Here is a 10,320-nt window from a genome sequence, read left to right as displayed (position 1 = left end):
ATAATAGTAGTTTAGGCATATATCAATTAAGCTAATTCACTTTTACACAAAATATATTTATATACTATTATTAGCAAGATGTCCTAAATATTTATGTGCTACATTTTTACTATAGAGGAGTAGAACGAAGAGTTTCATGTAAGTTACAGATTAGAAACAAATTCTAATCATGCATAAAATTATTTCCTATCCTCCACCCTATGATTTTGAGATAGGCTTATATCTGAACTTTGGAAAGTGGTGGAATGCCAAATTCCAAACTAAATAAGTTATTTTATTGAGTGAATTCCAATTCCTTTCAAATGAAGGATCCAAACGCCCCGTAAGCTTATTTCTATATGTAAAAGCTCAGCACAATCACACGCAACCGAAGCGTCACGTCGCCTTAATTGGGACTTCGGATGCTGGGTGACTCCACATCCGAATTACTTCTATATTTAAAAGCTCAGCAATCACGGGCAACCGAAGCGCCACGTCGCCTTAATTGGGACTTCGGATGCTGGGTGACTGCACATCCGAATTTCGGATGCTTTTTGGGAAGGTTTTTCAAGCCGACAACACATTCCATGCCTGCCACTCCTCAAGATCCTTGGTTCTGTAAAGCACTCCTTGCGTAATGTCTGCTACTTCTTAAAACCTTAGTGTAGGCGTCCACAGCACCAACCGTGCACGGTTCTGCCATCTACCCCGCGATGTCCGCGCCTGCCCCCGCCTCCCCCGTCCGCACCGTGCACCCGCCTTCGCCGCCCGTTGCCGAGAAATCTGCGCCGGTCACCGAGAAATCCGCCCTCTCCTAGCCGCCCGCAGATGGAAACCCTACGACCCCTCCCTCCCCTCACCGCCTCCCCAGCCCGCAGTCTCTCCTCAACCTCCCTGCCTCCTCATAAATCTCCTTCCTTCCCTCAATCGCACGCCAGGAATCTCACTCGAAACCCTAGCGCAGCCGAACCCCACTGTCGTCTTCTTAATCGCCATCGTCTTCGTCGTGTTCCTCCCAGGGTCGGGCATCATCGAGAGGCCCAAGCTGACGCTCCTCTCGAACCGCGTGGGAGAGGGACGCGTCAGAGGCAGGATTGAGGACGACAGCCACGACGAGCGATCTGTGGACTATGGGAGCGTGCCATGAGATGTACCCATTGGCTTTTACGCCGCCTGTACCACCGGAGGAATCGCCAGCTGTGGGCTCACCCACATGGTCGTCACGACGCTCGGCCTCGCCAAATGCAACATGCAGGTAAGGGCAATAGCCTAGATCTATGGCCCTGGTGCTCCACGAGCTCTTTTTTTGAAAAATCTCGTGCAGTTCTGTGGAATTTTGGTGCCTTTAGTTTTTTCTTAGTTATGTTCTTCTTTTTCTTAGATATGCATGGGGTGGTGAGACTCATCACAGTGTTGGGAAAATAATTGACATCGAGAGTGATGGCCTGCTCACCATTGATATTCCTAATTGGGCAACACCATGGCAGGCAGATCCATCAGACATGGAAAAGATTGAGAACTCTAATGTATAAACTTTTTAATATTTATGTTAATGCTTTTATCGACTTTCTTTGGATCCTTACCTTCCATTTTTATTTGCAGGTGAGCAATTGGATTAGAGTCAAAGCGATAGTTCCTTCACCCAAATATGGATGGGAGAATGTGACTCGTAATAGTATTGTGATAGTTCATAGTCTATAGGATGAGAAAATGTTATGTAATTCTGACCAGCAGGTAAAGATTGATGTGTAGCTAATTATAACCATTCCGTTACATTTGAATATCTGACTAACGAGAATTTAGAGATATTTTCCATGGAGCTGCAAAATGCATAAGATCTTTTTGTGGGCATTTTGATCTATATTAATGTTGTAAAAAGGTATTTTGACAATTCTTTTAACTGGAAACAATCTTCATTCAATTGGCGACCTGTAGTACAATTATATACCTACATTGTTATTATTTTACATAATTTTTTTTGGACTGATATGGCCTTGAATGTCCTTTATATTCACTCTTGACTGTTACAAGTGTCATCTAGCTAGAAAACACATTTGTAGTGTGGTGGTTGGTCACCAAGTAGTGGGACCAACTAGCTGGGTAATAACAGTGGTCATCGACCTTGGTTACCCTATGCCCTATGGGGTGAGGCTAGGACTCAGGGTCTAAAAATTAGCATAACATCTTTTTGTGGGCATTTTGATCTATATTAATGTTGTAAAAAGGTGTGTTTGACAATTCTTTTAACTGGAAACAATCTTCATTCAATTGGCGACCTGTAGTACAACTATATGCTTACATTGTTATTATTTTACATAATCTTTTTTTGGACTGATATGGCCTTGAATGTCCTTTATATTCACTCTTGACTGTTACAAGTGTCATCTAGCTAGAAAACACATTTGTAGTGTGGTGGTTGGTCACCAAGTAGTGGGAGCGGAGATCGGATCTGCAAGGAGCTGATTCCTTCTCTCGCAGGTGAGGGTGCCCTTGCTTTCTTCGATGGACTCCTCATGTTATTCTGTAAATCTCAGCTTTGTTATTAGCACTAAATCAGATGTTTCTTTCGCTACTTGGAGTCGTGAATTGGTCTAGCAGGTAAGCATCCAAGGAATATTTTTAGTTCAACTTTCAGCAAACAATACAATCGTTACCTATCCACTTACCAAATGGTTTACTCTGCACGTGTTATTATCTTGGTTCAATCCTACGATTAGGTTTGGAATTTTGGACTGCTTGGTAAATCCTAAATTACACTTTTTTGTAAATATGTATCTTGATCAATATGGATTCTTGCGACAGTTGATATCCAACGATAATAGTTTAGGTGCATGTTTAAATTAATAGAACAAATAATATAATGAAATTGTTTTGCTGGATTTGCTTCTCATGGTTTTACTCTGCAAGTTTAACCTGCAAATTTTCAGTAATTTTCTGTACCTTCTCGCTGGGGTGGAGCGGAGATCGGATCTGCCAGGAGCTGATTCCTTCTCTCGCAGGTGAGGGTGCCCTTGCTTTCTTCGATGGACTCCTCATGTTATTCTATAAATCTCAGCTTTGTTATTAGCACTAAATCAGATGTTTCTTTCGCTACTTGGAGTCATGAATTGGTCTAGCAGGTAAGCATCCAAGGAATATTTTTAGTTCAACTTTCAGCAAACAATATAATCGTTACCTATCCACTTACCAAATGTTTTACTCTGCACGTGTTATTATCTTGGTTCAATGCTACGATTAGGTTTGGAATTTTGGACTGCTTGGTAAATCCTAAATTACACCTTTTTTGTAAATATGTATCTTGATCAATATGGATTCTTGCGACAGTTGATATCCAACGATAATAGTTTAGGTGCATGTTTAAATTTACAGAACAAATAATATAATGAAATTGTTTTGCTGGATTTGCTTCTCGTGGTTTTACTCTGCAGGTTTAACATGCAAATTTTCAGTAATTTTTTAGTGCCCTTCTGATTCCTTTTTTACAATGATGTGGCAGGAACTTGATCATGTTGTGCCTCTGATCAGAGCTTTGGCTCTTCTTAATTCTCATACTTCTTCTACCTCAAGTTGGTAGGCTCAAGACTCTTGATTCACTAAAGAATATAGGTGTAAACCCCTATCCTCATAAGTTCCTGGTTAGTTTTGAGCCTAGAGGAATATGAATGCTGGCTACTTACTGATAATGTTTTCTTTTGTGTGCAAACATGTCCTCTGATGCTTAGGGTTTTCACAAGGGTAAGCATGCTTATGTCTTCTTGTTTCTATCTTAATGAATTTATTTATTGGTTACCCTGTGCTGATTAGCACTTCACTTCAGTTTAGATATTTATATATTGTGGCATTTTTCTAGGACTTCGGTTAACATGTTTAGACATTGTTCTTGTGTTTCCTAGTGGGGGTGCTTAGATCCAGTTGAGATCTATGTCCGTGTATTGGTCGTTATTTGTTTTCTCTAATTACTCGGTGGCTCTGCATAATGCTGTAGGATTTAAAATTTTCAAAGTATGCTCTCTGCTTTAAACATGTAAAAATACACTCATGTTTTATCCACAAATTTGTACCAGTTTTGTTTGATTACTTACTTCGCTTATCTTGTCATGCTTGTGCTTGCTTGGCCTGTGATCGCGTTGTTGTATATTAGAATAATGCAAAGGAGATGCTATGCTATAAACTTTGCCTATCAATGTATTCATTCACAAACTCGCCATCATTGCATACATATTTGGTTTGGAGAAATCGAGTGAGATCCTCAATCCAGCTCTAACAATTCTCCTTTTATTCAGTCGATGCACTGGTCAACAGTAGCTTGGCGAAATTGGGCTATGAGTATGTTATTATAGTTCTAGATCATGATCCATAGCTGAAAGGTTTTTCATATCTTCTTTCATATGATTGTTGGGCAAAGTCTGCCTGGGACTACCAGGTTAGAAGATCAAGTTTGCCTATAGATGCACTATTCTAACCACTAACCACCCCAATAATTTTCAGCGTTAATATCAGTGCAAGAAAAAATACTCTACTTTTATTTTCCTCATACAGGATGACTAGACTACATTTTAGGATTGAAGGTCTTTCACTATTGATAAATTTGCATTTTTATTGCACAGCGAAACTTTGTTGCAAATAGATAAAAACCTTCCCATCTTGCAAAAGGGTTGAAGCTTGGCCTCTACAATGACGCGGGGTATGCTATGCTGCTACGTATCGAAAACCAATTTTATTATAATATATAAGTGCCAGTTTGTTGTCGTCCTAGAGTAACTGTGATCTTCAGTACTCAAGAAAAACAATAATTTGTAATAGCAAACCTTAAACTGAATTGATATTGTTCATTGCAGGACACAAACCTGCAGCCAAAAAATGGCAGTATCACTTGATCATGAAGACCAAATGTGAAAATTTTCATCTTGGGGTAAAATCTCGTTATATTGCTACCTAGACGACTAAATATATAGTGACAAAAATGTCTAATTGTCTGATATTCTGAGTTCCTGGTATCCTGCAGCTAAAAAATGCTAGTATCACTTGATCACAAAGAGCAAGATGTGGAAAAAAACATCATGGGTAAATCTATTTATGTTTATTTCCTGACAACTGTGACAAGTCAACAGTGACAAAAGTATCTGATCGTCTCTTGTTCTAAGTTCCTGGTATTGTTCCAACTCTTCTTCATTCTATTTAATATCTGATCATCTATTTATTGTACGTACTGATTAAAAATATGATGACTATAATAATGCTGGTAGGAGTGTGACAGAGATGTAAACAAGAACAATGATTCCCTGAGTTGTAGTTGGCGGGGTCAGAGTCGATGAAGAATCTATCATCGTTAACCCATGTCCGCCAGAATGTGACATTGAATGGAGTGACTCTGTGCTAGATGACATTGATCATGTAGTCTCAAACATCTGAGACGATATCCAGTCTATCTGAGTTGTGTTGCCTGATGTGATGTAGGTAATCCAACTTGCTGCAGCAGGCGAGGAGCGAGTGCCCCTGCTAGAAGAGTGCTAGCTCTACGCATACGGTCGCTTGACAAACATGTGTTGTTAACTGTTGTATACAATGTTACTAATTATTGTCCTTTATTCTCTTATGCTACTTCTGTAGTTGATGCTCACATTGTTCTCTCATTTCCGTCTAAATTTTGTATGTTATGCCAAAAGACCATATGTTTTTTGTAGTTTTTTTTAAAAAAAACTAGCTCTCTGTTTTTATGATTGTGTCGTCGCAACGCCAAGCCCTCTGCCGCCTCCACTGTTCGCCCTGCCAACCTAGGTATGCGAATCTCCAATCCATGTGAGGATTCAGAGCTAGACTAGATGTAGCTTCCGGCCTATATGATTAGTTGTACTTGTATTGTAATCGATCAGTGCAGGCACCGCAGATGTGCTGCCGTATGTGGGGAGCAGACAGTCAATTTACGTCTAGGTCTAAATAAAATAGTAGTGATTAAATCTTTGAATCTGTAGATCAAACCATCTCAAGTAATTTTAGTTTTGTTATGAAAATTTTTAGCTCAGATGAGATAATTGCATTTTGATTATTAAGATTTAACATACATCTGGTTCTATGAGGAAGGAAATCATAAGTGGAGATTGAAGTTGATCAACTTGACACTCGAATAAAAGAATCAACAAGTATTGCAAGTGCTGAAAGTTGTGACTGCTCAAGTCCAACTGCTTTATCGCACAAGTTCTGGTGAAGATACTTATTCTAGAATCTTCAAAAGCATCAACGTTAGTGTTCAAGGTTAGTATAACAAAGGAATTCAATTTTCCTTCACATAACATGTTTAGTATTACTGAATGTTATTCCGATTTCTTCTAAAAAATTGCAGAATTCAAAGAGTAACTGAAGATGGAAGACTAAGATGACATTTATGGAGATCTATTTTTGTAAATGGGCTTAGTACCTGTTTCTGTTTGGTAAAGGAGGTAACCGGTCAATCCTATTTACTTTGTGACACCACATCAATCATAAAGGAGGTAACCGATTTTCTTAGACTGGCATTCATATAGCCAGCCTACCACACAATCCCCATCCTCCACTTCAACAACCAATTTCTAAATGGATCCATCAACCAATTTCTAAATCGATGATTTTTGATTGTTTGATTTTGGTGTAGACTCTCGATTTAAACAATTTCAAGTGCCTGTAGAATGTAGTTTGGATGTGAACTGAAGTAGTGATAGTTGCTACTGACCTGCCTTCATAATTTTTGCAAATGGTCTGGGATAGTTCGGTGATGCTGTTCATAATCATGTGCCTTCATATTGAGGAAGCATGCAACCTGATACAAAAGCATAGATGATGGGTAAGAGTGTTTGTGCTTATGCTCAAATGTTAGATATGCTTTTTTCAAATATCGACAGCCATATGGACACATATGTTAATGGCTGCCAAAAAAACTTTAAAGTCCACATGTTAACTATAAGTTTAGACATCCGTGGTAGGACATTTATCATTTTAGATAGCTACAAACGTAACTTAACTTTCAACTACCTATGTACCAGACCCATCACATGTCTATGTTATCATTTTATTCAGATCGTTCATGATTTATAGTTAACATGTTGTCGTGGCTCAACATTCCATCTGGTCCAGTTATGGAAGGTCCATTTGATTCATGTGTGCTCCTAGATTATCATTTGCACCTGACAGTAATATGTGTATGTACTACAATGATCATCTTCTGTTGCCAGTCTAGCGCATGTTATGCTTCTTGATGTTATGACTTCACATCAATCTATCCACCCATCTACTGTTAGTCATATGCCATTTTTACCACCGTGAATTTTACCGTTGCAAGTATGCCATAGCTTGTCTTTCTTGCTTCTTAAGACATTGTTCCGCCTTATGGCACTTATGGAAATTATTTTATCTGAATATTTGCTAGGATCATGGATAAGCATTTGAAGACCCTTGCCCCAGTCTACGTGGGAACAAAATTCGTCAAGCTTGATGCTGAAATCTGTATACTACCACTTGGCTATAAACTACATCCTTTTAATAATCATGGAGCCTAATTCCATATGTAACTAACTGCAGAATGCTCCATTCTTTGTGGCCAAACTGGCAATCAAGACACTGCCATGTGTAATATTGTTCAAGTAAGCGCACAAGTTTTATGTCGCTCCTGCCCATTTGATAATGTTTATTGTTGTTTGGTACCCTGCAATCTTCCTGCCTCACATTACTTCCTGCTTCACCATACTATGACCCCTGTCATTTTTCAGGAAGGGAATTGTTGTTGACCAATTAGTTGGGTTTCAAGATCTCAGAAGTAAAGAAGATTTTCTGACAATAGCATTGGAACATATTCTTATTCTCAAGACGAAAGGTAACCATGGAAACCATACAACAGTCCTTTACAATCTGGGACGGCAAATGTGTTGACAGTCAAAAAAATTTATAGGGATAATCGATGAGAAGAAGACAGATAACGACGATGACGATGAAGAAAGCGAGGCTAAGAATAGGAGGGTTAGGTCCTCAACTGCTCAAGACTCTGACTCAAACTGAACCTGAGATGAGGATTGAGGACGCACCGTTTTTTGCACTTTGGATTTTGTTTGTTTATTTGTTTGTTCTGTGTTTGTGTTGTATTGTACTGTAATTGATTTTTGTAACCATGTATCGGTACCAGACACCACAACAATAACATGTACAAGAGATTCTTTAGCATCCATTGTGTGTAAAAGCTAGGGTTTGTGGCTGCCTTTTATTTCGTTTTTCCTCAGCTGTCATAGGATGGTACACCACAACAAGAACATGTACAAGTATGCCATAGCTTGTCTTTCTTGCTTCTTAAGACATTGTTCTGCCTTTTGGCACTTATGGCATATGACTTTTTCACAAATGGATTACAAAACATTTTCTCATAACAGTATAACACACATTCGCACATAAATTATCTTAGTATTATATATGTTTTCGTTGCAACGCATGTGCACTCACCTAGTCAATCAATCAAGAAGACAAACAAATGCACTGGAGTTAGGGCTGGAACTATAGGACTGTAGAGGATATTGAGGACCAGGGTATGACGATATGATTTTCTCACAAGACATCATTGCATTTGTAAACATAAATTAGTTGTTGAAAGAGAATAATTTCAAGTGATGCTACATTACTGCACTGACAAGAAAGAGCAAGTGCCAAATTCGGATGTCAGGTAACCTACACGTTCATAAGCTCCAATCCACTGACCCAGAATTGTGCTCGCTCTACCAATAATCTTCTCTACTACATATTAAGATTCTAGTGTGGGCGCCCAGGCGACACCATGCCCCGCTCGCCCCCTTCATGCCCGCGCTCACCTGCCTCCGGCTCCTTCGTCTCCCCACAATGGCCGCATCCCCACCACAAAATTTCCGCGCTCGTGACAGCCGCCCGGAGATTGCTCCCCCTCCCCCCTCTACCGCCCCCGTCGTACCCGGCTCCATGCATCGCTCCTCGGCCTTGGCGCCACACCTCGCCCTTGTCTCGTCATGCCCCCACGACGCCCTCCCCCCTCCTCGACATAGATCCCTTGCCGCCGACGCCGTCCAATGACCAGCGAGCACTCTCCACCCACTACCCAGGCTTTGTGCAGGAGTGCTGCCAGGCTCCTGCGCCATGACCGTGACCACGTTGCTCTTGGGATCCGCTGCCGCCTCGCCGCGTCTCGGCTTCACGGCTTCAGCGCCGTCCGCGTCCCACTGGAGGCGTCACCTCACCTTCGTCTTTAGGTACGTGCACGTACGGACACTCACCCACCTCCTCATTCACTCTCAGCGCCAATGGTCGTGGTGGCGTGGTCCATGCATGGCCGACCGCCAGATGCTCGATCTATTGCCTGCACGGTTGCACTATGCTGCCATGGTCCATGGGAACAACGGGATGCGTATAATATTATCTCAAATCCTAGTCGCTGCTTGAACTGTTTTGTTGTCCCTATGGCAGGAGACGTGATTGTTATTCCTATCCTATGCACATAGCCTCCTCGTCGTCGTTTGTCATCAATCTCGTAGCCCCGCTACCGGAGCATGGATACCAGGGGAGAGCAGTCTAAGGCAAATTTGCCAGGTTGGAGCAGCCATAGGAGCTAGGGGGCTACAGTCACAAGTCCTGCTAGCCAGGGTGGAGCATCATAGGACCTCCTAGTAGTCCAAGGCAAATTTGCCAGATGGGATGGAACTTGGTGCCACCACTACCCTACACCCTCTGCACTGCTGCAAAACCATTTACCTGGTACTTCCTACTTCCCCATCAATACTAAATTGTAGAACAGCCAAGGGAGCGATACAACAAAAAATGCTAGGTGTGTATGCATGACTGTCTCTTTCAAATGCGCAAGTCAGGCATGCCCAGGGCATTCACAATGTCGCGGGGGAGAAGGACTTTGGCGATATTCATGGCGCACGAACTATTCTTGCTCCTTTGGGTTGGAACCAGGTAAGATTCTGCTCTTTCTTTTTTCTACAACTGAACCAGTTCTTGAGCACTAGAGTAGTAACTGTTCATTGGGTGTTATTTTCTACCCACAAAACAAGCTGCACAGATGGAGTTGTGCTTCTACTAACAGATTTTACTTGAGCCTAAGCCTAGCAAGGTAGGTCCAAATTGCACACGTTTATTCTAATAACTGATGTTGGCTATGCAGTAACTAATGTAGAATTAGCCATGAAGATTATTCTATACGCTATCCTTTTCAATTTAACACACAAAACATCACTTGTTCATGACAAAATAGCTTAGCCATGGAAATAATTCAAGTGCCATTCATGACATCACACATTTCTCCTATAGTAACATCTTTTTTACACTCCTAAGAGTAAGGTTTCATGTGCTGATGAA

The 10,320-nt window shown here is 41.0% G+C and overlaps 1 long non-coding RNA gene across 16 annotated transcripts; it reads left to right on the top strand.

The window, feature by feature from the left end:
- Window positions 1-451: 451 nt before the first annotated feature.
- LOC103641023 (uncharacterized) lies at window positions 452-8,324 on the top strand. Of its 16 annotated transcripts, none has more exons than XR_004853125.1 (12): window positions 452-1,234; window positions 1,361-1,505; window positions 1,582-2,978; window positions 3,476-3,585; window positions 3,702-3,714; window positions 4,587-4,663; window positions 4,818-4,891; window positions 4,985-6,231; window positions 6,320-6,796; window positions 7,379-7,592; window positions 7,719-7,822; window positions 7,898-8,324. It is a non-coding gene; the product is annotated as an uncharacterized lncRNA (long non-coding RNA). The 16 variants fall into 16 exon arrangements; XR_004853129.1 differs by having other exon boundaries at window positions 3,476-3,714; window positions 7,379-7,455; window positions 7,531-7,592; window positions 7,898-8,166; XR_004853133.1 differs by having other exon boundaries at window positions 675-1,234; window positions 1,582-1,713; window positions 2,388-2,457; window positions 2,907-2,978; window positions 3,476-4,663.
- Window positions 8,325-10,320: the final 1,996 nt, after the last annotated feature.

Source organism: Zea mays, chromosome 10 (genome assembly GCF_902167145.1).
Source record: "Zea mays cultivar B73 chromosome 10, Zm-B73-REFERENCE-NAM-5.0, whole genome shotgun sequence".
Classification (NCBI taxonomy): domain Eukaryota; kingdom Viridiplantae; phylum Streptophyta; class Magnoliopsida; order Poales; family Poaceae; genus Zea; species Zea mays.
The sequence above is the reverse complement of the archived record's forward strand: the minus strand, read 5'-3'. Positions and strand labels throughout refer to the sequence as shown.